Source organism: Pseudophryne corroboree, unplaced genomic scaffold, assembly GCF_028390025.1.
Source record: "Pseudophryne corroboree isolate aPseCor3 unplaced genomic scaffold, aPseCor3.hap2 scaffold_1586, whole genome shotgun sequence".
Taxonomy (NCBI): domain Eukaryota; kingdom Metazoa; phylum Chordata; class Amphibia; order Anura; family Myobatrachidae; genus Pseudophryne; species Pseudophryne corroboree.
The window spans coordinates 91,875-115,000 of record NW_026968219.1 but is presented as its reverse complement, the minus strand read 5'-3'; the positions used below and the strand labels follow the sequence as shown (position 1 = coordinate 115,000).

Genomic DNA, 23,126 nt, shown 5'->3' with positions numbered 1-23,126 from the left:
CAATAATGTGTGCCTATTGAAGAGTGATAAAGTCCATTCTTAATATTCTACAGAATCTTTCCAATCTATTCACCTTCCCATTGAATAATGAACATAATCAGCATCAACAATTAAAAGATGGCTGCCTGCAGGAATGGATAATTTTAAACTCTGCAATATTGTCAATTTCACAAACAAAAACACCATTGTTTAAAATACACCCACCTGAATAGGGACTTGAACCCTGGACCCTCAGATTAAAAGTCTGATGCTCTACCGACTGAGCTATCAAGGCTCTGAGTGCTGAAGTTGCCATATTGGAAACTGCTCGAAATATATAAAACATGACAATTTGCTGTGCAATTACAAAAAATGTGGAAAAATATATGTGTTACTGCAATCATAAACTGAAAGACTTGGCTTGTAGGGTCTCTTGATGAAATATATTTTAGTTTCCTCTGTGTTTAAGTTGTAAATCCTTAGATGCTTTAAGTATCACCTCACTTCAATAATCACATTCAATTTTTTTTGTCAAAGAGGTTTGATTTATTACTTGTCTAATTTAATCACTGTGTGCCTATCAAAGAAGGATGGATTTGAGTTCCTGATGAAACAAAGTCTTTAGAACTGACATGTAGTGATACTACTTTGTGATGACTATATTACTAGATGCCAATAATGTGTGCCTATTGAAGAGTGATAAAGTCCATTCTTAATATTCTAAAGAATCTCTCCAATCTATACACCTTCCCATTGAATAATGAACATAATCAGCATCAACAATTAAAAGATGGCTGCCTGCAGGAATGGATGATTTTAAACTCTGCAAAATTGTCCATTTCACAAACAAAAACACCATTGTTTAAAAGACACTCTCCTGAATAGGGACTTGAACACTGGACCCTCAGATTAAAAGGCTGATGCTCTACCGACTGAGCTATCCATTCTCTGATCATTGATGTTGCCATATTGGAAACTGCTTGAAATATATAAAACATGACAATTTGATGTGCAATTACAAAAAATGTGGAAAAATATATGTGTTACTGCAATCCTGAACTGAAAGACTTGGCTTGTAGGGTATCTTGATGAAATATATTTTAGTTTCCTCTGTGTTTAAGATGTAAATTCTTAGATTCGTTAAGTATCACCTTACTTCAATAATCACATTCAATTATTTTTGTCAAAGAGGTTTGATTTATTATTTGTCTAATTTAATCACTGTGTGCCTATCAAAGAAGGATGGATTTGAGTTCCTGATGAAATAAAGTCTTTAGAACTGACATGTAGCGATACTACTTTGTGATGATTATATTACTAGATGCCAATAATGTGTGCCTATTGAAGAGTGATAAAGTCCATTCTTAATATTCTACAGAATATTTCCAATCTATTCACCTTCCCATTGAATAATGAACATAATCAGCATCAACAATTAAAAGATAGCTACCTGTAGGAATGGATAATTTTATAATCTGCAAAATTGTCCATTTCACAAACAAAAACAACATTGTTTAATAGACACTCGCCTGAACAGGGACTTGAACCCTGGACCCTCAGATTAAAAGTCTGATGCTGTACCGACTGAGCTATCCAGGCTCTGAGCACTGAAGTTGCCATATTGGAAACTGCTCGAAATATATAAAACATGACAATTTGCTGTGCAATTACAAAAAATGTGGAAAAATATATGTGTTACTGCAATCATGAACTGAAAAACTTGGCTTGTAGGGTCTCTTGATGAAATATATTTTAGTTTCCTCTGTGTTTAAGTTGTAAATCCTTAGATGCTTTAAGTATCACCTCACTTCAATAATCACATTCAATTATTTTTGTCAAAGAGGTTTGATTTATTACTTGTCTAATTTAATCACTGTGTGCCTATCAAAGAAGGATGGATTTGAGTTCCTGATGAAACAAAGTCTTTAGAACTGACATGTAGTGATACTACTTTGTGATGACTATATTACTAGATGCCAATAATGTGTGCCTATTGAAGAGTGATAAAGTCCATTCTTAATATTCTAAAGAATCTCTCCAATCTATACACCTTCCCATTGAATAATGAACATAATCAGCATCAACAATTAAAAGATGGCTGCCTGCAGGAATGGATGATTTTAAACTCTGCAAAATTGTCCATTTCACAAACAAAAACACCATTGTTTAAAAGACACTCGCCTGAACAGGGACTTGAACCCTGGACCCTCAGATTAAAAGTCTGATGCTCTACCAACTGAGCTATCCAGGCTCTAAGCACTGAAATTGCCATATTGGAAACTGCTCGAAATATATAAAACATGACAATTTGCTGTTCATTTACAAAAAATGTGGAAAAATATATGTGTTACTGCTATCATGAACTAAAAGACTTGGCTTGTAGGGTCTCTTGATGAAATATATTTTAGTTTCCTCTGTGTTTAAGATGTAAATCCTTAGATACGTTAAGTATCACCTTACTTCAATAATCACATTCAATTATTTTTGTCAAAGAGGTTTGATTTATTACTTGTCTAATTTAATCACTGTGTGCCTATCAAAGAAGGATGGATTTGAGTTCCTGATGAAATAAAGTCTTTAGAACTAACATGTAGCAATACTACTTTGTGATGATTATATTACTAGATGCCAATAATGTGTGCCTATTGAAGATTGATAAAGTCCATTCTTAATATTCTACAGAATCTTTCCAATCTATTAACCTTCCCATTGAATAATGAACATAATCAGCATCAACAATTAAAAGATGGCTGCCTGCAGGAATGGATAATTTTAAACTCTGCAAAATTGTCCATTTCACAAACAAAAACACCATTGTTTAAAAGACACTCGCCTGAACAGGGACTTAAACCCTGGATCCTCAGATTAAAAGTCTGATGCTCTACCGACTGAGCTATCCATTCTCTGAACACTGAAGGTGCCATATTGGAAACTGCTCGAAATATATAAAACATGACAATTTGATGTGCAATTACAAAAAATGTGGAAAAATATATGTGTTACTGCAATCATGAACTGAAAGACTTGGCTTGTAGGGTATCTTGATGAAATATATTTTAGTTTCCTCTGTGTTTAAGATGTAAATTCTTAGATTTGTTAAGTATCACCTTACTTCAATAATCACATTCAATTATTTTTGTCAAAGAGGTTTGATTTATTATTTGTCTAATTTAATCACTGTGTGCCTATCAAAGAAGGATGGATTTGAGTTCCTGATGAAATAAAGTCTTTAGAACTGACATGTAGCGATACTACTTTGTGATGATTATATTACTAGAAGCCAATAATGTGTGCCTATTGAAGAGTGATAAAGTCCATTCTTAATATTCTACAGAATCTTTCCAATCTATTCACCTTCCCATTGAATAATGAACATAATCAGCATCACAATTAAAAGATGGCTGCCTGCAGGAATGGATAATTTTATACTCTGCAAAATTGTCCATTTCACAAACAAAAACACCATTGTTTAAAAGACACCCACCTGAACAGGGACTTGAACCCTGGACCCTCAGATTAAAAGTCTGATGCTCTACCGACTGAGCTATCAAGGCTCTGAGTGCTGAAGTTGCCATATTGGAAACTGCTCGAAATATATAAAACATGACAATTTGCTGTGCAATTACAAAAAATTTGGAAAATTATATGTGTTACTGCAATCATAAACTGAAAGACTTGGCTTGTAGGGTCTCTTGATGAAATATATTTTAGTTTCCTCTGTGTTTAAGTTGTAAATCCTTAGATGCTTTAAGTATCACCTCACTTCAATAATCACATTCAATTATTTTTGTCAAAGAGGTTTGATTTATTACTTGTCTAATTTAATCACTGTGTGCCTATCAAAGAAGGATGGATTTGAGTTCCTGATGAAACAAAGTCTTTAGAACTGACATGTAGTGATACTACTTTGTGATGACTATATTACTAGATGCCAATAATGTGTGCCTATTGAAAAGTGATAAAGTCCATTCTTAATATTCTAAAGAATCTCTCCAATCTATACACCTTCCCATTGAATAATGAACATAATCAGCATCAACAATTAAAAGATGGCTGCCTGCAGGAATGGATAATTTTAAACTCTGCAAAATTGTCCATTTCACAAACAAAAAGACCATTGTTTAAAAGACACTCACCTGACCAGGGACTTGAACCCTGGACCCTCAGATTAAAAGTCTGATGCTCTACCGACTGAGCTATCCAGGCTCTGAGTGCTGAAGTTGCCATATTGGAAACTGCTCGAAATATATAAAACATGACAATTTGCTGTGCAATTACAAAAAATGTGGAAAAATATATGTGTTACTGCAATCATGAACTGAAAGACTTGGCTTGTAGGGTCTCTTGATGAAATATATTTTAGTTTCCTCTGTGTTTAAGTTGTAAATCCTTAGATGCTTTAAGTATCACCTCACTTCAATAATCACATTCAATTATTTTTGTCAAAGAGGTTTGATTTATTACTTGTCTAATTTAATCACTGTGTGCCTATCAAAGAAGGATGGATTTGAGTTCCTGATGAAACAAAGTCTTTAGAACTGACATGTAGTGATACTACTTTGTGATGACTCTATTACTAGAGGCCAATAATGTGTGCCTATTGAATAGTGATAAAGTCCATTCTTAATATTCTAAAGAATCTCTCCAATCTATACACCTTCCCATTGAATAATGAACATAATCAGCACCAACAATTAAAAGATGGCTGCCTGCAGGAATGGATGATTTTAAACTCTGCAAAATTGTCCATTTCACAAACAAAAACACCATTGTTTAAAAGACACTCTCCTGAATAGGGACTTGAACACTGGACCCTCAGATTAAAAGGCTGATGCTCTACCGACTGAGCTATCCATTCTCTGATCACTGATGTTGCCACATTGGAAACTGCTCGAAATATATAAAACATGACAATTTGATGTGCAATTACAAAAAATGTGGAAAAATATATGTGTTACTGCAATCATGAACTGAAAGATTTGGCTTGTAGGGTATCTTGATGAAATATATTTTAGTTTCCTCTGTGTTTAAGATGTAAATTCTTATATTTGTTAAGTATCACCTTACTTCAATAATCACATTCAATTATTTTTGTCAAAGAGGTTTGATTTATTATTTGTCTAATTTAATCACTGTGTGCCTATCAAAGAAGGATGGATTTGAGTTCCTGATGAAATAAAGTCTTTAGAACTGACATGTAGCGATACTACTTTGTCATGATTATATTACTAGATGCCAATAATGTGTGCCTATTGAAGAGTGATAAAGTCCATTCTTAATATTCTACAGAATATTTCCAATCTATTCACCTTCCCATTGAATAATGAACATAATCAGCATCAACAATTAAAAGATAGCTACCTGTAGGAATGGATAATTTTATAATCTGCAAAATTGTCCATTTCACAAACAAAAACATTATTGTTTAAAAGACACTCGCCTGAACAGGAACTTGAACCCTGGACCCTCAGATTAAAAGTCTGATGCTCTACCGACTGAGCTATCCAGGCTCAGAGCACTGAAGTTGCCATATTGGAAACTGCTAGAAATATATAAAACATGACAATTTGCTGTGCAATTACAAAAAATGTGGAAAAATATATGTGTTACTGCAATCATGAACTGAAAGACTTGGCTTGTAGGGTCTCTTGATGAAATATATTTTAGTTTCCTCTGTGTTTAAGATGTAAATCCTTAGATTCGTTAAGTATCACCTTACTTCAATAATCACATTCAATTATTTTTGTCAAAGAGGTTTGATTTATTACTTGTCTAATTTAATCACTGTGTGCCTATCAAAGAAGGATTGATTTGAGTTCCTGAAGAAATAAAGTCTTTAGAACTAACATGTAGCGATACTACTTTGTGATGATTATATTACTAGATGCCAATAATGTGTGCCTATTGAAGAGTGATAAAGTCCATTCTTAATATTCTACAGAATCTTTCCAATCTATTCACCTTCCCATTGAATAATGAACATAATCAGCATCAACAATTAAAAGATGGCTGCCTGCAGGAATGGATGATTTTAAACTCTGCAAAATTGTCCATTTCACAAACAAAAACACCATTGTTTAAAAGACACTCGCCTGAACAGGGACTTGAACCCTGGACCCTCAGATTAAAAGTTTGATGCTCTACCAACTGAGCTATCCAGGCTCTAAGCACTGAAATTGCCATATTGGAAACTGCTCGAAATATATAAAACATGACAATTTGCTGTTCATTTACAAAAAATGTGGAAAAATATATGTGTTACTGCTATCATGAACTAAAAGACTTGGCTTGTAGGGTCTCTTGATTAAATATATTTTAGTTTCCTCTGTGTTTAAGATGTAAATCCTTAGATACGTTAAGTATCACCTTACTTCAATAATCACATTCAATTATTTTTGTCAAAGAGGTTTGATTTATTACTTGTCTAATTTAATCACTGTGTGCCTATCAAAGAAGGATGGATTTGAGTTCCTGATGAAATAAAGTCTTTAGAACTAACATGTAGCAATACTACTTTGTGATGATTATATTACTAGATGCCAATAATGTGTGCCTATTGAAGAGTGATAAAGTCCATTCTTAATATTCTACAGAATCTTTCCAATCTATTAACCTTCCCATTGAATAATGAACATAATCAGCATCAACAATTAAAAGATGGCTGCCTGCAGGAATGGATAATTTTAATCTCTGCAAAATTGTCCATTTCACAAACAAAAACACCATTGTTTAAAAAACACTCGCCTGAACAGGGACTTAAACCCTGGACCCTCAGATTAAAAGTCTGATGTTCTACCGACTGAGCTATCCATTCTCTGAACACTGAAGGTGTCATATTGGAAACTGCTCGAAATATATAAAACATGACAATTTGATGTGCAATTACAAAAAATGTGGAAAAATATATGTGTTACTGCAATCATGAACTGAAAGACTTGGCTTGTAGGGTATCTTGATGAAATATATTTTAGTTTCCTCTGTGTTTAAGATGTAAATTCTTATATTTGTTAAGTATCACCTTACTTCAATAATCACATTCAATTATTTTTGTCAAATAGGTTTGATTTATTATTTGTCTAATTTAATCACTGTGTGCCTATCAAAGAAGGATGGATTTGAGTTCCTGATGAAATAAAGTCTTTAGAACTGACATGTAGCGATACTACTTTGTGATGATTATATTACTAGATGCCAATAATGTGTGCCTATTGAAGAGTGATAAAGTCCATTCTTAATATTCTACAGAATCTTTCCAATCTGTACACCTTCCCATTGAATAATGAACATAATCAGCATCAACAATTAAAAGATGGCATCCTGCAGGAATGGATAATTTTATACTCTTCAAAATTGTCCATTACACAAACAAAAACACCATTGTTTAAAAGACACTCGCCTGAACAGGAACTTGAACCCTGGACCCTCAGATTAAAAGTCTGAAGCTCTACCGACTGAGCTATCCAGGCTCTGAGCACTGAAGTTGCCATATTGGAAACTGCTCGAAATATATAAAACATGACAATTTGCTGTGCAATTACAAAAAATGTGGAAAAATATATGTGTTACTGCAATCATGAACTGAAAGATTTGGCTTGTAGGGTATCTTGATGAAATATATTTTAGTTTCCTCTGTGTTTAAGATGTAAATCCTTAGATTCGTTAAGTATCACCTTACTTCAATAATCACATTCAATTATTTTTGTCAAAGAGGTTTGATTTATTACTTGTCTAATTTAATCACTGTGTGCCTATCAAAGAAGGATGGATTTGAGTTCCTGATGAAATAAAGTCTTTAGAACTGACATGTAGCGATACTACTTTGTGATGATTATATTACTAGATACCAATAATGTGTGCCTATTGAAGAGTGATAAAGTCCATTCTTAATATTCTACAGAATCTTTCCAATCTATACACCTTCCCATTGAATAATGAACATAATCAGCATCAACAATTAAAAGATGGCTGCCTGCAGGAATGGATAATTTTAAACTTTGCAAAATTGTCCATTTCACAAACAAAAACAACATTGTTTAATAGACACTCGCCTGAACAGGGACTTGAACCCTGGACCCTCAGATTAAAAGTCTGATGCTCTACCGACTGAGCTATCCAGGCTCTGAGCACTGAAGTTGCCATATTGGAAACTGCTCGAAATATATAAAACATGACAATTTGCTGTGCAATTACAAAAAATGTGTAAAAATATATGTGTTACTGCAATCATGAACTGAAAAACTTGGCTTGTAGGGTCTCTTGATGAAATATATTTTAGTTTCCTCTGTGTTTAAGTTGTAAATCCTTAGATGCTTTAAGTATCACCTCACTTCAATAATCACATTCAATTATTTTTGTCAAAGAGGTTTGATTTATTACTTGTCTAATTGAATCACTGTGTGCCTATCAAAGAAGGATGGATTTGAGTTCCTGATGAAACAAAGTCTTTAGAACTGACATGTAGTGATACTACTTTGTGATGACTATATTACTAGATGCCAATAATGTGTGCCTATTGAAGAGTGATAAAGTCCATTCTTAATATTCTAAAGAATCTCTCCAATCTATACACCTTCCCATTGAATAATGAACATAATCAGCATCAACAATTAAAGATGGCTGCCTGCAGGAATGGATGATTTTAAACTCTGCAAAATTGTCCATTTCACAAACAAAAACACCATTGTTTAAAAGACACTCGCCTGAACAGGGACTTGAACCCTGGACCCTCAGATTAAAAGTCTGATGCTCTACCGACTGAGCTATCCATGCTCTAAGCACTGAAATTGCCATATTGGAAACTGCTCGAAATATATAAAACATGACAATTTGCTGTTCAATTACAAAAAATGTGGAAAAATATATGTGTTACTGCTATCATGAACTAAAAGACTTGGCTTGTAGGGTCTCTTGATGAAATATATTTTAGTTTCCTCTGTGTTTAAGATGTAAATCCTTAGATTCGTTAAGTATCACCTTACTTCAATAATCACATTCAATTATTTTTGTCAAAGAGGTTTGATTTATTACTTGTCTAATTTAATCACTGTGTGCCTATCAAAGAAGGATGGATTTGAGTTCCTGATGAAATAAAGTCTTTAGAACTAACATGTAGCGATACTACTTTTGTGATGATTATATTACTAGATGCCAATAATGTGTGCCTATTGAAGAGTGATAAAGTCCATTCTTAATATTCTACAGAATCTTTCCAATCTATTAACCTTCCCATTGAATAATGAACATAATCAGCATCAACAATTAAAAGATGGCTGCCTGCAGGAATGGATAATTTTAAACTCTGCAAAATTGTCCATTTCACAAACAAAAACACCATTGTTTAAAAGACACTCGCCTGAACAGAGACTTGAACCCTGGACCCTCAGATTAAAAGTCTGATGCTCTACCGACTGAGTTATCCATTCTCTGAACACTGAAGTTGCCATATTGGAAACTGCTCGAAATATATAAAACATGACAATTTGATGTGCAATTACAAAAAATGTGGAAAAATATATATGTGTTACTGCAATCATGAACTGAAAGACTTGGCTTGTAGGGTATCTTGATGAAATATATTTTAGATTCCTCTGTGTTTAAGATGTAAATCCTTAGATTCGTTAAGTATCACCTTACTTCAATAATTACATTCAATTATTTTTGTCAAAGAGGTTTGATTTATTACTTGTCTAATTTAATCACTGTGTGCCTATCAAAGAAGGATGGAGTTGAGTTCCTGATGAAATAAAGTCTTTAGAACTGACATGTAGTGATACTACTTTGTGATGACTATATTACTAGATGCCAATAATGTGTGCCTATTGAAGAGTGATAAAGTCCATTCTTAATATTCTACAGAATCTTTCCAATCTATTCACCTTCCCATCGAATAATGAACATAATCAGCATCAACAATTAAAAGATGGCTGCCTGCAGAAATGGATAATTTTAAACTCTGCAAAATTGTCCATTTCACAAACAAAAACACTATTGTTTAAAAGACACTCACCTGAACAGGGACTTGAACCCTGGACCTTCAGATTAAAAGTCTGATGCTCTACCGACTGAGCTATCCAGGCTCTGAGTGCTGAAGTTGCCATATTGGAATCTGCTCGAAATATATAAAACATGACAATTTGCTGTGCAATTACAAAAAATGTGGAAAAATATATGTGTTACTGCAATCATGAACTGAAAGACTTGGCTTGTAGGGTCTCATGATGAAATATATTTTAGTTTCCTCTGTGTTTAAGTTGTAAATCCTTAGATGCTTTAAGTATCACCTCACTTCAATAATCACATTCAATTATTTTTGTCAAAGAGGTTTGATTTATTACTTGTCTAATTTAATCACTGTGTGCCTATCAAAGAAGGATGGATTTGAGTTCCTGATGAAACAAAGTCTTTAGAACTGACATGTAGTGATACTACTTTGTGATGACTATATTACTAGATGCCAATAATGTGTGCCTATTGAAGAGTGATAAAGTCCATTCTTAATATTCTACAGAATCTTTCCAATCTATTAACCTTCCCATTGAATAATGAACATAATCAGCATCAACAATTAAAAGATGGCTGCCTGCAGGAATGGATAATTTTAAACTTTGCAAAATTGTCCATTTCACAAACAAAAACACCATTGTTTAATAGACACTCGCCTGAACAGGGACTTGAACCCTGGACCCTCAGATTAAAAGGCTGATGCTCTACCGACTGAGCTATCCAGGCTCTGAGCACTAAAGTTGCCATATTGGAAACTGCTCGAAATATATAAAACATGACAATTTGCTGTGCAATTACAAAAAATGTGTAAAAATATATGTGTTACTGCAATCATGAACTGAAAAACTTGGCTTGTAGGGTCTCTTGATGAAATATATTTTAGTTTCCTCTGTGTTTAAGTTGTAAATCCTTAGATGCTTTAAGTATCACCTCACTTCAATAATCACATTCAATTATTTTTGTCAAAGAGGTTTGATTTATTACTTGTCTAATTGAATCACTGTGTGCCTATCAAAGAAGGATGGATTTGAGTTCCTGATGAAACAAAGTCTTTAGAACTGACATGTAGTGATACTACTTTGTGATGACTATATTACTAGATGCCAATAATGTGTGCCTATTGAAGAGTGATAAAGTCCATTCTTAATATTCTAAAGAATCTCTCCAATCTATACACCTTCCCATTGAATAATGAACATAATCAGCATCAACAATTAAAGATGGCTGCCTGCAGGAATGGATGATTTTAAACTCTGCAAAATTGTCCATTTCACAAACAAAAACACCATTGTTTAAAAGACACTCGCCTGAACAGGGACTTGAACCCTGGACCCTCAGATTAAAAGTCTGATGCTCTACCGACTGAGCTATCCATGCTCTAAGCACTGAAATTGCCATATTGGAAACTGCTCGAAATATATAAAACATGACAATTTGCTGTTCAATTACAAAAAATGTGGAAAAATATATGTGTTACTGCTATCATGAACTAAAAGACTTGGCTTGTAGGGTCTCTTGATGAAATATATTTTAGTTTCCTCTGTGTTTAAGATGTAAATCCTTAGATTCGTTAAGTATCACCTTACTTCAATAATCACATTCAATTATTTTTGTCAAAGAGGTTTGATTTATTACTTGTCTAATTTAATCACTGTGTGCCTATCAAAGAAGGATGGATTTGAGTTCCTGATGAAATAAAGTCTTTAGAACTAACATGTAGCGATACTACTTTTGTGATGATTATATTACTAGATGCCAATAATGTGTGCCTATTGAAGAGTGATAAAGTCCATTCTTAATATTCTACAGAATCTTTCCAATCTATTAACCTTCCCATTGAATAATGAACATAATCAGCATCAACAATTAAAAGATGGCTGCCTGCAGGAATGGATAATTTTAAACTCTGCAAAATTGTCCATTTCACAAACAAAAACACCATTGTTTAAAAGACACTCGCCTGAACAGAGACTTGAACCCTGGACCCTCAGATTAAAAGTCTGATGCTCTACCGACTGAGTTATCCATTCTCTGAACACTGAAGTTGCCATATTGGAAACTGCTCGAAATATATAAAACATGACAATTTGATGTGCAATTACAAAAAATGTGGAAAAATATATATGTGTTACTGCAATCATGAACTGAAAGACTTGGCTTGTAGGGTATCTTGATGAAATATATTTTAGATTCCTCTGTGTTTAAGATGTAAATCCTTAGATTCGTTAAGTATCACCTTACTTCAATAATTACATTCAATTATTTTTGTCAAAGAGGTTTGATTTATTACTTGTCTAATTTAATCACTGTGTGCCTATCAAAGAAGGATGGAGTTGAGTTCCTGATGAAATAAAGTCTTTAGAACTGACATGTAGTGATACTACTTTGTGATGACTATATTACTAGATGCCAATAATGTGTGCCTATTGAAGAGTGATAAAGTCCATTCTTAATATTCTACAGAATCTTTCCAATCTATTCACCTTCCCATCGAATAATGAACATAATCAGCATCAACAATTAAAAGATGGCTGCCTGCAGAAATGGATAATTTTAAACTCTGCAAAATTGTCCATTTCACAAACAAAAACACTATTGTTTAAAAGACACTCACCTGAACAGGGACTTGAACCCTGGACCTTCAGATTAAAAGTCTGATGCTCTACCGACTGAGCTATCCAGGCTCTGAGTGCTGAAGTTGCCATATTGGAATCTGCTCGAAATATATAAAACATGACAATTTGCTGTGCAATTACAAAAAATGTGGAAAAATATATGTGTTACTGCAATCATGAACTGAAAGACTTGGCTTGTAGGGTCTCATGATGAAATATATTTTAGTTTCCTCTGTGTTTAAGTTGTAAATCCTTAGATGCTTTAAGTATCACCTCACTTCAATAATCACATTCAATTATTTTTGTCAAAGAGGTTTGATTTATTACTTGTCTAATTTAATCACTGTGTGCCTATCAAAGAAGGATGGATTTGAGTTCCTGATGAAACAAAGTCTTTAGAACTGACATGTAGTGATACTACTTTGTGATGACTATATTACTAGATGCCAATAATGTGTGCCTATTGAAGAGTGATAAAGTCCATTCTTAATATTCTAAAGAATATCTCCAATCTATACACCTTCCCATTGAATAATGAACATAATCAGCATCAACAATTAAAAGATGGCTGCCTGCAGGAATGGATGATTTTAAACTCTGCAAAATTGTCCATTTCACAAACAAAAACACCATTGTTTAAAAGACACTCGCCTGAACAGGGACTTGAACCCTGGACCCTCAGATTAAAAGTCTGATGCTTTACCGACTGAGCTATCCATGCTCTGAGCACTGAAGTTGCCAAATTGGAAACTGCTCGAAATATATAAAACATGACAATTTGCTGTGCAATTACAAAAAATGTGGAAAAATATATGTGTTACTGCTATCATGAACTAAAAGACTTGGCTTGTAGGGTCTCTTGATGAAATATATTTTAGTTTCCTCTGTGTTTAAGATGTAAATCCTTAGATTCGTTAAGTATCACCTTACTTCAATAATCACATTCAATTATTTTTGTCAAAGAGGTTTGATTTATTACTTGTCTAATTTAATCACTGTGTGCCTATCAAAGAAGGATGGATTTGAGTTCCTGATGAAATAAAGTCTTTAGAACTGACATGTAGCGATACTACTTTGTGATGATTATAATACTAGATGCCAATAATGTGTGCCTATTGAAGAGTGATAAAGTCCATTCTTAATATTCTACAGAATCTTTCCAATCTATTAACCTTCCCATTGAATAATGAACATAATCAGCATCAACAATTAAAAGATGGCTGCCTGCAGGAATGGATAATTTTAAACTTTGCAAAATTGTCCATTTCACAAACAAAAACACCATTGTTTAATAGACACTCGCCTGAACAGGGACTTGAACCCTGGACCCTCAGATTAAAAGGCTGATGCTCTACCGACTGAGCTATCCAGGCTCTGAGCACTAAAGTTGCCATATTGGAAACTGCTCGAAATATATAAAACATGACAATTTGCTGTGCAATTACAAAAAATGTGTAAAAATATATGTGTTACTGCAATCATGAACTGAAAAACTTGGCTTGTAGGGTCTCTTGATGAAATATATTTTAGTTTCCTCTGTGTTTAAGTTGTAAATCCTTAGATGCTTTAAGTATCACCTCACTTCAATAATCACATTCAATTATTTTTGTCAAAGAGGTTTGATTTATTACTTGTCTAATTGAATCACTGTGTGCCTATCAAAGAAGGATGGATTTGAGTTCCTGATTAAACAAAGTCTTTAGAACTGACATGTAGCGATACTACTTTGTGATGACTATATTACTAGATGCCAATAATGTGTGCCTATTGAAGAGTGATAAAGTCCATTCTTAATATTCTAAAGAATCTCTCCAATCTATACACCTTCCCATTGAATAATGTACATAATCAGCATCAACAATTAAAAGATGGCTGCCTGCAGAAATGGATGATTTTAAACTCTGCAAAATTGTCCATTTCACAAACAAAAACACCATTGTTTAAAAGACACTTGCCTGAACAGGGACTTGAACCCTGGACCCTCAGATTAAAAGTCTGATGCTCTACCGACTGAGCTATCCAGGCTCTAAGCACTGAAATTGCCATATTGGAAACTGCTCGAAATATATAAAACATGACAATTTGCTGTGCAATTACAAAAAATGTGGAAAAATATATGTGTTACTGCTATCATGAACTAAAAGACTTGGCTTGTAGGGTCTCTTGATGAAATATATTTTAGTTTCCTCTGTGTTTAAGATGTAAATCCTTAGATTCGTTAAGTATCACCTTACTTCAATAATCACATTCAATTATTTTTGTCAAAGAGGTTTAATTTATTACTTGTCTAATTTAATCACTGTGTGCCTATCAAAGAAGGATGGATTTGAGTTCCTGATGAAATAAAGTCTTTAGAACTGACATGTAGCGATACTACTTTGTGATGATTATATTACTAGATACCAATAATGTGTGCCTATTGAAGAGTGATAAAGTCCATTCTTAATATTCTACAGAATCTTTCCAATCTATTCACCTTCCCATTGAATAATGAACATAATCAGCATCAACAATTAAAAGATGGCTGCCTGCAGGAATGGATAATTTTAAACTTTGCAAAATTGTCCATTTCACAAACAAAAACAACATTGTTTAATAGACACTCGCCTGAACAGGGACTTGAACCCTGGACCCTCAGATTAAAAGTCTGATGCTCTACCGACTGAGCTATCCAGGCTCTGAGCACTGAAGTTGCCATATTGGAAACTGCTCGAAATATATAAAACATGACAATTTGCTGTGCAATTACAAAAAATGTGTAAAAATATATGTGTTACTGCAATCATGAACTGAAAAACTTGGCTTGTAGGGTCTCTTGATGAAATATATTTTAGTTTCCTCTGTGTTTAAGTTGTAAATCCTTAGATGCTTTAAGTATCACCTCACTTCAATAATCACATTCAATTATTTTTGTCAAAGAGGTTTGATTTATTACTTGACTAATTGAATCACTGTGTGCCTATCAAAGAAGGATGGATTTGAGTTCCTGATGAAACAAAGTCTTTAGAACTGACATGTAGTGATACTACTTTGTGATGACTATATTACTAGATGCCAATAATGTGTGCCTATTGAAGAGTGATAAAGTCCATTCTTAATATTCTACAGAATCTTTCCAATCTATTAACCTTCCCATTGAATAATGAACATAATCAGCATCAACAATTAAAAGATGGCTGCCTGCAGGAATGGATAATTTTAAACTCTGCAAAATTGTCCATTTCACAAACAAAAACACCATTGTTTAAAAGACACTCGCCTGAACAGGGACTTGAACCCTGGACCCTCAGATTAAAAGTCTGATGCTCTACCGACTGAGTTATCCATTCTCTGAACACTGAAGTTGCCATATTGGAAACTGCTCGAAATATATAAAACATGACAATTTGATGTGCAATTACAAAAAATGTGGAAAAATATATATGTGTTACTGCAATCATGAACTGAAAGACTTGGCTTGTAGGGTATCTTGATGAAATATATTTTAGATTCCTCTGTGTTTAAGATGTAAATCCTTAGATTCGTTAAGTATCACCTTACTTCAATAATTACATTCAATTATTTTTGTCAAAGAGGTTTGATTTATTACTTGTCTAATTTAATCACTGTGTGCCTATCAAAGAAGGATGGAGTTGAGTTCCTGATGAAATAAAGTCTTTAGAACTGACATGTAGTGATACTACTTTGTGATGACTATATTACTAGATGCCAATAATGTGTGCCTATTGAAGAGTGATAAAGTCCATTCTTAATATTCTACAGAATCTTTCCAATCTATTCACCTTCCCATCGAATAATGAACATAATCAGCATCAACAATTAAAAGATGGCTGCCTGCAGGAATAGATAATTTTAAACTCTGCAAAATTGTCCATTTCACAAACAAAAACACTATTGTTTAAAAGACACTCACCTGAACAGGGACTTGAACCCTGGACCTTCAGATTAAAAGTCTGATGCTCTACCGACTGAGCTATCCAGGCTCTGAGTGCTGAAGTTGCCATATTGGAATCTGCTCGAAATATATAAAACATGACAATTTGCTGTGCAATTACAAAAAAATGTGGAAAAATATATGTGTTACTGCAATCATGAACTGAAAGACTTGGCTTGTAGGGTCTCTTGATGAAATATATTTTAGTTTCCTCTGTGTTTAAGTTGTAAATCCTTAGATGCTTTAAGTATCACCTCACTTCAATAATCACATTCAATTATTTTTGTCAAAGAGGTTTGATTTATTACTTGTCTAATTTAATCACTGTGTGCCTATCAAAGAAGGATGGATTTGAGTTCCTGATGAAACAAAGTCTTTAGAACTGACATGTAGTGATACTACTTTGTGATGACTATATTACTAGATGCCAATAATGTGTGCCTATTGAAGAGTGATAAAGTCCATTCTTAATATTCTAAAGAATATCTCCAATCTATACACCTTCCCATTGAATAATGAACATAATCAGCATCAACAATTAAAAGATGGCTGCCTGCAGGAATGGATGATTTTAAACTCTGCAAAATTGTCCATTTCACAAACAAAAACACAATTGTTTAAAAGACACTCGCCTGAACAGGGACTTGAACCCTGGACCCTCAGATTAAAAGTCTGATGCTTTACCGACTGAGCTATCCAGGCTCTGAGCACTGAAGTTGCCAAATTGGAAACTGCTCGAAATATATAAAACATGACAATTTGCTGTGCAATTACAAAAAATGTGGAAAAATATATGTGTTACTGCTATCATGAACTAAAAGACTTGGCTTGTAGGGTCTCTTGATGAAATATATTTTAGTTTCCTCTGTGTTTAAGATGTAAATACTTAGATTCGTTAAGTATCACCTTACTTCAATAATCACATTCAATTATTTTTGTCAAAGAGGTTTGATTTATTACTTGTCTAATTTAATCACTGTGTGCCTATCAAAGAAGGATGGATTTGAGTTCCTGATGAAATAAAGTCTTTAGAACTGACATGTAGCGATACTACTTTGTGATGATTATAATACTAGATGCCAATAATGTGTGCCTATTGAAGAGTGATAAAGTCCATTCTTAATATTCTACAGAATCTTTCCAATCTCTTCACCTTCCCATTGAATAATGAACATAATCAGCATCAACAATTAAAAGATGGCTGCCTGCAGGAATGGATAATTTTAAACTTTGCAAAATTGTCCATTTCACAAACAAAAACAACATTGTTTAATAGACACTCGCCTGAACAGGGACTTGAACCCTGGACCCTCAGATTAAAAGGCTGATGCTCTACCGACTGAGCTATCCAGGCTCTGAGCACTAAAGTTGCCATATTGGAAACTGCTCGAAATATATAAAACATGACAATTTGCTGTGCAATTACAAAAAATGTGTAAAAATATATGTGTTACTGCAATCATGAACTGAAAAACTTGGCTTGTAGGGTCTCTTGATGAAATATATTTTAGTTTCCTCTGTGTTTAAGTTGTAAATCCTTAGATGCTTTAAGTATCACCTCACTTCAATAATCACATTCAATTATTTTTGTCAAAGAGGTTTGATTTATTACTTGTCTAATTGAATCACTGTGTGCCTATCAAAGAAGGATGGATTTGAGTTCCTGATGAAACAAAGTCTTTAGAACTGACATGTAGTGATACTACTTTGTGATGACTATATTACTAGATGCCAATAATGTGTGCCTATTGAAGAGTGATAAAGTCCATTCTTAATATTCTAAAGAATCTCTCCAATCTATACACCTTCCCATTGAATAATGTACATAATCAGCATCAACAATTAAAAGATGGCTGCCTGCAGAAATGGATGATTTTAAACTCTGCAAAATTGTCCATTTCACAAACAAAAACACCATTGTTTAAAAGACACTTGCCTGAACAGGGACTTGAACCCTGGACCCTCAGATTAAAAGTCTGATGCTCTACCGACTGAGCTATCCAGGCTCTAAGCACTGAAATTGCCATATTGGAAACTGCTCGAAATATATAAAACATGACAATTTGATGTGCAATTACAAAAAATGTGGAAAAATATATATGTGTTACTGCAATCATGAACTGAAAGACTTGGCTTGTAGGGTATCTTGATGAAATATATTTTAGTTTCCTCTGTGTTTAAGATGTAAATCCTTAGATTCGTTAAGTATCACCTTACTTCAATAATTACATTCAATTATTTTTGTCCAAGAGGTTTGATTTATTACTTGTCTAATTTAATCACTGTGTGCCTATCAAAGAAGGATGGAGTTGAGTTCCTGATGAAATAAAGTCTTTAGAACTAACATGTAGTGATACTACTTTGTGATGACTATATTACTAGATGCCAATAATGTGTGCCTATTGAAGAGTGATAAAGTCCATTCTTAATATTCTACAGAATCTTTCCAATCTATTCACCTTCCCATCGAATAATGAACATAATCAGCATCAACAATTAAAAGATGGCTGCCTGCAGGAATAGATAATTTTAAACTCTGCAAAATTGTCCATTTCACAAACAAAAACACTATTGTTTAAAAGACACTCACCTGAACAGGGACTTGAACCCTGGACCTTCAGATTAAAAGTTTGATGCTCTACCGACTGAGCTATCCAGGCTCTGAGTGCTGAAGTTGCCATATTGGAATCTGCTCGAAATATATAAAACATGACAATTTGCTGTGCAATTACAAAAAATGTGGAAAAATATATGTGTTACTGCAATCATGAACTGAAAGACTTGGCTTGTAGGGTCTCTTGATGAAATATATTTTAGTTTCCTCTGTGTTTAAGTTGTAAATCCTTAGATGCTTTAAGTATCACCTCACTTCAATAATCACATTCAATTATTTTTGTCAAAGAGGTTTGATTTATTACTTGTCTAATTTAATCACTGTGTGCCTATCAAAGAAGGATGGATTTGAGTTCCTGATGAAACAAAGTCTTTAGAACTGACATGTAGTGATACTACTTTGTGATGACTATATTACTAGATGCCAATAATGTGTGCCTATTGAAGAGTGATAAAGTCCATTCTTAATATTCTAAAGAATATCTCCAATCTATACACCTTCCCATTGAATAATGAACATAATCAGCATCAACAATTAAAAGATGGCTGCCTGCAGGAATGGATGATTTTAAACTCTGCAAAATTGTCCATTTCACAAACAAAAACACCATTGTTTAAAAGACACTCGCCTGAACAGGGACTTGAACCCTGGACCCTCAGAGTAAAAGTCTGATGCTTTACCGACTGAGCTATCCAGGCTCTGAGCACTGAAGTTGCCATATTGGAAACTGCTCGAAATATATAAAACATGACAATTTGCTGTGCAATTACAAAAAATGTGGAAAAATATATGTGTTACTGCTATCATGAACTAAAAGACTTGGCTTGTAGGGTCTCTTGATGAAATATATTTTAGTTTCCTCTGTGTTTAAGATGTAAATCCTTAGATTCGTTAAGTATCACCTTACTTCAATAATCACATTCAATTATTTTTGTCAAAGAGGTTTGATTTATTACTTGTCTAATTTAATCACTGTGTGCCTATCAAAGAAGGATGGATTTGAGTTCCTGATGAAATAAAGTCTTTAGAACTGACATGTAGCGATACTACTTTGTGATGATTATAATACTAGATGCCAATAATGTGTGCCTATTGAAGAGTGATAAAGTCCATTCTTAATATTCTACAGAATCTTTCCAATCTATTCACCTTCCCATTGAATAATGAACATAATCAGCATCAACAATTAAAAGATGGCTGCCTGCAGGAATGGATAATTTTAAACTTTGCAAAATTGTCCATTTCACAAACAAAAACAACATTGTTTAATAGACACTCGCCTGAACAGGGACTTGAACCATGGACCCTCAGATTAAAAGTCTGATGCTCTACCGACTGAGCTATCCAGGCTCTGAGCACTGAAGTTGCCATATTGGAAACTGCTCGAAATATATAAAACATGACAATTTGCTGTGCAATTACAAAAAATGTGTAAAAATATATGTGTTACTGCAATCATGAACTGAAAAACTTGGCTTGTAGGGTCTCTTGATGAAATATATTTTAGTTTCCTCTGTGTTTAAGTTGTAAATCCTTAGATGCTTTAAGTATCACCTCACTTCAATAATCACATTCAATTATTTTTGTCAAAGAGGTTTGATTTATTACTTGTCTAATTGAATCACTGTGTGCCTATCAAAGAAGGATGGATTTGAGTTCCTGATGAAACAAAGTCTTTAGAACTGACATGTAGTGATACTACTTTGTTATGACTATATTACTAGATGCCAATAATGTGTGCCTATTGAAGAGTGATAAAGTCCATTCTTAATATTCTAAAGAATCTCTCCAATCTATACACCTTCCCATTGAATAATGTACATAATCAGCATCAACAATTAAAAGATGGCTGCCTGCAGAAATGGATGATTTTAAACTCTGCAAAATTGTCCATTTCACAAACAAAAACACCATTGTTTAAAAGACACTCGCCTGAACAGGGACTTGAACCCTGGACCCTCAGATTAAAAGTCTGATGCTCTACCGACTGAGCTATCCAGGCTCTAAGCACTGAAATTGCCATATTGGAAACTGCTCGAAATATATAAAACATGACAATTTGCTGTTCAATTACAAAAAATGTGGAAAAATATATGTGTTACTGCTATCATGAACTAAAAGACTTGGCTTGTAGGGTCTCTTGATGAAATATATTTTAGTTTCCTCTGTGTTTAAGATGTAAATCCTTAGATTCGTTAAGTATCACCTTACTTCAATAATCACATTCAATTATTTTTGTCAAAGAGGTTTGATTTATTACTTGTCTAATTTAATCACTGTGTGCCTATCAAAGAAGGATGGATTTGAGTTCCTGATGAAATAAAGTCTTTAGAACTGACATGTAGCGATACTACTTTGTGATGATTATATTACTAGATGCCAATAATGTGTGCCTATTGAAGAGTGATAAAGTCCATTCTTAATATTCTACAGAATCTTTCCAATCTATTCACCTTCCCATTGAATAATGAACATAATCAGCATCAACAATTAAAAGATGGCTGCCTGCAGGAATGGATAATTTTAAACTTTGCAAAATTGTCCATTTCACAAACAAAAACAACATTGTTTAATAGACACTCGCCTGAACAGGGACTTGAACCCTGGACCCTCAGATTAAAAGTCTGATGCTCTACCGACTGAGCTATCCAGGCTCTGAGCACTGAAGTTGCCATATTGGAAACTGCTCGAAATATATAAAACATGACAATTTGCTGTGCAATTACAAAAAATGTGTAAAAATATATGTGTTACTGCAATCATGAACTGAAAAACTTGGCTTGTAGGGTCTCTTGATGAAATATATTTTAGTTTCCTCTGTGTTTAAGTTGTAAATCCTTAGATGCTTTAAGTATCACCTCACTTCAATAATCACATTCAATTATTTTTGTCAAAGAGGTTTGATTTATTACTAGTCTAATTGAATCACTGTGTGCCTATCAAAGAAGGATGGATTTGAGTTCCTGATGAAACAAAGTCTTTAGAACTGACATGTAGTGATACTACTTTGTGATGACTACATTACTAGATGCCAATAATGTGTGCCTATTGAAGAGTGATAAAGTCCATTCTTAATATTCTACAGAATCTTTCCAATCTATACACCTTCCCATTGAATAATGAACATAATCAGCATCAACAATTAAAAGATGGCTGCCTGCAGGTATGGATAATTTTATACTCTGCAAAATTGTCCATTTCACAAACAAAAACACCATTGTTTAAAAGACACTCGCCTGAACAGGGACTTGAACCCTGGACCCTCAGATTAAAAGTCTGAAGCTCTACCGACTGAGCTATCCAGGATCTGAGCACTGAAGTTGCCATATTGGAAACTGCTTGAAATATATAAAACATGACAATTTGCTGTGCAATTAAAAAAAATGTGGAACAATATATGTGTTACTGCAATCATGAACTGAAAGACTTGGCTTGTAGGGTATCTTGATGAAATATATTTTAGTTTCCTCTGTGTTTAAGATGTAAATTCTTAGATTCGTTAAGTATCACCTTACTTCAATAATCACATTCAATTATTTTTGTCAAAGAGGTTTGATTTATTATTTGTCTAATTTAATCACTGTGTGCCTATCAAAGAAGGATGGATTTGAGTTCCTGATGAAATAAAGTCTTTAGAACTGACATGTAGCGATACTACTTTGTGATGATTATATTACTAGATGCCAATAATGTGTGCCTATTGAAGAGTGATAAAGTCCATTCTTAATATTCTACAGAATCTTTCCAATCTATACACCTTCCCATTGAATAATGAACATAATCAGCATCAACAATTAAAAGATGGCTGCCTGCAGAAATGGATAATTTTAAACTCTGCAAAATTGTCCATTTCACAAACAAAAACACCATTGTTTAAAAGACACTCGCCTGAACAGGAACTTGAACCCTGGACCCTCAGATTAAAAGTCTGATGTTCTACCGACTGAGCTATCCAGGCTCTGAGTGCTGAAGTTGCCATATT

At 33.7% G+C, this 23,126-nt stretch overlaps 28 non-coding genes across 28 annotated transcripts; all 28 read right to left on the bottom strand.

Annotated features, from left to right (window-relative positions):
• Positions 1–1,505: 1,505 nt before the first annotated feature.
• On the bottom strand, positions 1,506–1,578 carry TRNAK-UUU (transfer RNA lysine (anticodon UUU)). The gene has a single exon. It is a non-coding gene; the product is annotated as a tRNA-Lys (tRNA).
• Positions 1,579–2,157: 579 nt separating this feature from the next.
• TRNAK-UUU (transfer RNA lysine (anticodon UUU)) lies at positions 2,158–2,230 on the bottom strand. Its single transcript has one exon. It is a non-coding gene; the product is annotated as a tRNA-Lys (tRNA).
• Positions 2,231–3,460: 1,230 nt separating this feature from the next.
• TRNAK-UUU (transfer RNA lysine (anticodon UUU)) lies at positions 3,461–3,533 on the bottom strand. The gene has a single exon. It is a non-coding gene; the product is annotated as a tRNA-Lys (tRNA).
• A 579-nt stretch (positions 3,534–4,112) lies between these two features.
• TRNAK-UUU (transfer RNA lysine (anticodon UUU)) lies at positions 4,113–4,185 on the bottom strand. Its single transcript has one exon. It is a non-coding gene; the product is annotated as a tRNA-Lys (tRNA).
• Positions 4,186–5,416: 1,231 nt separating this feature from the next.
• TRNAK-UUU (transfer RNA lysine (anticodon UUU)) lies at positions 5,417–5,489 on the bottom strand. The gene has a single exon. It is a non-coding gene; the product is annotated as a tRNA-Lys (tRNA).
• Positions 5,490–6,068: 579 nt separating this feature from the next.
• TRNAK-UUU (transfer RNA lysine (anticodon UUU)) lies at positions 6,069–6,141 on the bottom strand. Its single transcript has one exon. It is a non-coding gene; the product is annotated as a tRNA-Lys (tRNA).
• A 1,231-nt stretch (positions 6,142–7,372) lies between these two features.
• On the bottom strand, positions 7,373–7,445 carry TRNAK-UUU (transfer RNA lysine (anticodon UUU)). Its single transcript has one exon. It is a non-coding gene; the product is annotated as a tRNA-Lys (tRNA).
• Positions 7,446–8,024: 579 nt separating this feature from the next.
• TRNAK-UUU (transfer RNA lysine (anticodon UUU)) lies at positions 8,025–8,097 on the bottom strand. The gene has a single exon. It is a non-coding gene; the product is annotated as a tRNA-Lys (tRNA).
• Positions 8,098–8,675: 578 nt separating this feature from the next.
• On the bottom strand, positions 8,676–8,748 carry TRNAK-UUU (transfer RNA lysine (anticodon UUU)). Its single transcript has one exon. It is a non-coding gene; the product is annotated as a tRNA-Lys (tRNA).
• A 1,234-nt stretch (positions 8,749–9,982) lies between these two features.
• Positions 9,983–10,055, bottom strand: TRNAK-UUU (transfer RNA lysine (anticodon UUU)). The gene has a single exon. It is a non-coding gene; the product is annotated as a tRNA-Lys (tRNA).
• Positions 10,056–10,634: 579 nt separating this feature from the next.
• Positions 10,635–10,707, bottom strand: TRNAK-UUU (transfer RNA lysine (anticodon UUU)). Its single transcript has one exon. It is a non-coding gene; the product is annotated as a tRNA-Lys (tRNA).
• A 578-nt stretch (positions 10,708–11,285) lies between these two features.
• Positions 11,286–11,358, bottom strand: TRNAK-UUU (transfer RNA lysine (anticodon UUU)). Its single transcript has one exon. It is a non-coding gene; the product is annotated as a tRNA-Lys (tRNA).
• Positions 11,359–12,592: 1,234 nt separating this feature from the next.
• Positions 12,593–12,665, bottom strand: TRNAK-UUU (transfer RNA lysine (anticodon UUU)). The gene has a single exon. It is a non-coding gene; the product is annotated as a tRNA-Lys (tRNA).
• Positions 12,666–13,244: 579 nt separating this feature from the next.
• Positions 13,245–13,317, bottom strand: TRNAK-UUU (transfer RNA lysine (anticodon UUU)). The gene has a single exon. It is a non-coding gene; the product is annotated as a tRNA-Lys (tRNA).
• A 579-nt stretch (positions 13,318–13,896) lies between these two features.
• TRNAK-UUU (transfer RNA lysine (anticodon UUU)) lies at positions 13,897–13,969 on the bottom strand. Its single transcript has one exon. It is a non-coding gene; the product is annotated as a tRNA-Lys (tRNA).
• Positions 13,970–14,548: 579 nt separating this feature from the next.
• Positions 14,549–14,621, bottom strand: TRNAK-UUU (transfer RNA lysine (anticodon UUU)). Its single transcript has one exon. It is a non-coding gene; the product is annotated as a tRNA-Lys (tRNA).
• A 579-nt stretch (positions 14,622–15,200) lies between these two features.
• On the bottom strand, positions 15,201–15,273 carry TRNAK-UUU (transfer RNA lysine (anticodon UUU)). Its single transcript has one exon. It is a non-coding gene; the product is annotated as a tRNA-Lys (tRNA).
• A 1,233-nt stretch (positions 15,274–16,506) lies between these two features.
• Positions 16,507–16,579, bottom strand: TRNAK-UUU (transfer RNA lysine (anticodon UUU)). The gene has a single exon. It is a non-coding gene; the product is annotated as a tRNA-Lys (tRNA).
• Positions 16,580–17,159: 580 nt separating this feature from the next.
• TRNAK-UUU (transfer RNA lysine (anticodon UUU)) lies at positions 17,160–17,232 on the bottom strand. Its single transcript has one exon. It is a non-coding gene; the product is annotated as a tRNA-Lys (tRNA).
• Positions 17,233–17,811: 579 nt separating this feature from the next.
• Positions 17,812–17,884, bottom strand: TRNAK-UUU (transfer RNA lysine (anticodon UUU)). Its single transcript has one exon. It is a non-coding gene; the product is annotated as a tRNA-Lys (tRNA).
• A 579-nt stretch (positions 17,885–18,463) lies between these two features.
• TRNAK-UUU (transfer RNA lysine (anticodon UUU)) lies at positions 18,464–18,536 on the bottom strand. Its single transcript has one exon. It is a non-coding gene; the product is annotated as a tRNA-Lys (tRNA).
• A 581-nt stretch (positions 18,537–19,117) lies between these two features.
• Positions 19,118–19,190, bottom strand: TRNAK-UUU (transfer RNA lysine (anticodon UUU)). Its single transcript has one exon. It is a non-coding gene; the product is annotated as a tRNA-Lys (tRNA).
• A 579-nt stretch (positions 19,191–19,769) lies between these two features.
• Positions 19,770–19,842, bottom strand: TRNAK-UUU (transfer RNA lysine (anticodon UUU)). Its single transcript has one exon. It is a non-coding gene; the product is annotated as a tRNA-Lys (tRNA).
• A 579-nt stretch (positions 19,843–20,421) lies between these two features.
• On the bottom strand, positions 20,422–20,494 carry TRNAK-UUU (transfer RNA lysine (anticodon UUU)). The gene has a single exon. It is a non-coding gene; the product is annotated as a tRNA-Lys (tRNA).
• Positions 20,495–21,073: 579 nt separating this feature from the next.
• On the bottom strand, positions 21,074–21,146 carry TRNAK-UUU (transfer RNA lysine (anticodon UUU)). Its single transcript has one exon. It is a non-coding gene; the product is annotated as a tRNA-Lys (tRNA).
• A 579-nt stretch (positions 21,147–21,725) lies between these two features.
• On the bottom strand, positions 21,726–21,798 carry TRNAK-UUU (transfer RNA lysine (anticodon UUU)). Its single transcript has one exon. It is a non-coding gene; the product is annotated as a tRNA-Lys (tRNA).
• Positions 21,799–22,377: 579 nt separating this feature from the next.
• TRNAK-UUU (transfer RNA lysine (anticodon UUU)) lies at positions 22,378–22,450 on the bottom strand. The gene has a single exon. It is a non-coding gene; the product is annotated as a tRNA-Lys (tRNA).
• A 579-nt stretch (positions 22,451–23,029) lies between these two features.
• Positions 23,030–23,102, bottom strand: TRNAK-UUU (transfer RNA lysine (anticodon UUU)). The gene has a single exon. It is a non-coding gene; the product is annotated as a tRNA-Lys (tRNA).
• Between the last annotated feature and the right edge of the window lie 24 nt (positions 23,103–23,126).